Here is a 2,432-nt window from a genome sequence, read left to right on the forward strand (position 1 = left end):
AAGGTTTAGTCAATTTTCTTTTTACCAAAATTTCAACATTTCAAAAAGTTACAAATGAGCAGTTTCAACCCCCGTCTTTGCGAAAGGTTTTCAATCAACTATCACGGTATATCATCATTCATCTCAAAAATATGTTGTGTGCTTCAAACTAAGATTTTTTTATCTTCGATAAGAATACTAGTACTATAGTATTTATCATTATTTCGTTGAAACAATTGTTCTGATAAAGACGTCAGACATTTATTTAAAGATTCAGGATTCGGTGCCATTTTTTCCCAAATTCTTTATTAGCAAGCATGCAATAGATACTATATTGCAAGGGATCCATTAATTTCTTCTTCTGAAGAGAGCATTGGCCCCTGGTGTTACACAATGGATATAAACGTGAGATGGGAGTCAGGTGGCATCCCAGTCTGTTGTTAGTACTAAGATAATCTTTCATCTTTCTGAACGTTTTTAAAGACAGAAAATAACAGTCGACAATACAGCTCATTTTAATCATGAAAATCAATGTCCTAACTCCTAAAATCTCTTGAAACTTTGAGAGAGAAAATCTGAGAAATGTTTTGATATCAAATTTTCTATTTTTGAACTGGAATTTTTTTCAATTAGAAATACCGTACCTTCAAAAAACCCCTCTGTTGTAAGAGCAAAATATCAAGGATATACATCATGAGAACAGACTAGTTCTTGTGATCGAAGAACTGCGTATTAATATGTACTGGTAATAAATAATAAATGTTCATATATTCGTAAAAATGAAGACATGTTTTATTTTTTCAGACGATTTTACCCAAAACTGCAAAACAACACCCAAAGGAACTGATTACTATGGGAAAGCTAACACGACCAGTAAAGGAAATCCGTGCAACTATTGGTCAGACACATCCTATGGAACCAATGCCCACACATATCTTGATGATCAATTAAACTATTGTAGAAACCCTTTTGGGGAATTAGACTCCCCTTGGTGTTTTTCAGGGGCAAGTTGGGATTACTGCAGCGTACCATTTTGCTGATAGTTACGACGTCAGAAACCAAGACAGGCCGGTGCCCTGCTATTATACGAGGGACGTTCAATGAATAATGTCATTAGCTCGATTTCGTACAACATAGTAGTCATATAACATAAAGCTTGACTTTCTATCATTATTGAATCTTTATTGAATTTATAACAGTTTGGTTGACCACTTTTCATCGCATTATTTCATCGTGGGAAGCTGGAAAACAAGGGCTATTCGAGACACTGCATTAAAAATGAATGGTCAAGAATCAGTAAACTAGAGTAAAATTAAACGCTTCATTAAAGCAGCTGTAAAACTTGTTAATATCCCAAAAACATATTAACTGAAATATGTGAAATTTACAGCAACCAATGCCTGCTTTATAGACAGGTGAATATGTTGATTTCAATAAACAAAAATTATTTAATGGGCATCAAAAATGGGTACCGTCCTTCGCAACAATGACTTGCAACAACCGATGTAAATTTGCGAAATTTCAACAAATTATCACTGATTATGTTTTATTGACTTTAAGACACATAGCAAAATTGATAAAAATCATTTTGGGGATAGTTCATACTGTTTTAAAGAAACATTTTATAGTAAAAAGGTTAAATACTCAATGGTCACCCTATGTTTTGAAAAATGAGTGAAAACGACAGCGTGTCGGAATATCCAAACAATTATTTTTTAAGGAATTACTGTCTTATTTTTCGAATTCATGAAGTGATCAATGGATTGGCTTGTGTGATAATTTGCATAAACGCCGAAGGCGTTTATGCATAAAATTATCACACAAGCCAATCCATTGATCATCTTCATGAATTCGAAAAATAAGACAGTTATTCCTTATATTTACATGCTTTGATTCCGCCAATCCACGGGCTCCAAGCCTGCTTCTCTCAAGGTGTTGTCCCGCCCTGCACGTGGGTTTTTTTGGAACCGCGCCAAGACATTCATGAGGAAATAAATTACATTTACAATTGGTAATTTTATCTCGGACAAAGACATTGGAAATGTAAATATAAAAAAATCAAAAGTTGTACTTATCCATGTTTATATGAAATTCTAACAGATAATGAAACTTGAATTCATTTCACTTTAAGCCCTCAAAACAAATTTATAATAAAATGCACTTGACAAAACTGCAAAGGCCAAAGAAGAGCAAGAATTGCAAGAGCATAAAACAGTTTTATATGCTAGTTTCTTAAATATTAGCGGTCTTGTTCAAATTCATATTCGATGAGAAAGTTCAATTTCTGGAGGAGTCTAGAAAACAACTTTTTTGCAAAAAAATTGAAAGGTTTATGAGAGGAAGGAAACAGAATGAGGAATCCACTACATTAATTGTCTTCATGACGGCGTCCAAACCCACAGGCCATGAAGAGTAAAGGAGTTTTGGGGATAAACAGAAAGTTAATGTTTTGT

The 2,432-nt window shown here is 33.7% G+C and overlaps 1 long non-coding RNA gene across 1 annotated transcript; it reads left to right on the plus strand.

Moving 5' to 3' along the window:
- The first annotated feature begins 338 nt into the window (after window positions 1-338).
- LOC134265028 (uncharacterized) lies at window positions 339-1,066 on the plus strand. Its single transcript, XR_009991679.1, has 2 exons — window positions 339-418; window positions 784-1,066. It is a non-coding gene; the product is annotated as an uncharacterized LOC134265028 (long non-coding RNA).
- The last annotated feature ends 1,366 nt before the right edge of the window (window positions 1,067-2,432 follow it).

Source organism: Saccostrea cucullata, unplaced genomic scaffold (genome assembly GCF_032062105.1).
Source record: "Saccostrea cucullata isolate Sc308-1 unplaced genomic scaffold, CSIRO_AGI_Scuc_v1 ctg1866, whole genome shotgun sequence".
NCBI lineage: Eukaryota > Metazoa > Mollusca > Bivalvia > Ostreida > Ostreidae > Saccostrea > Saccostrea cuccullata.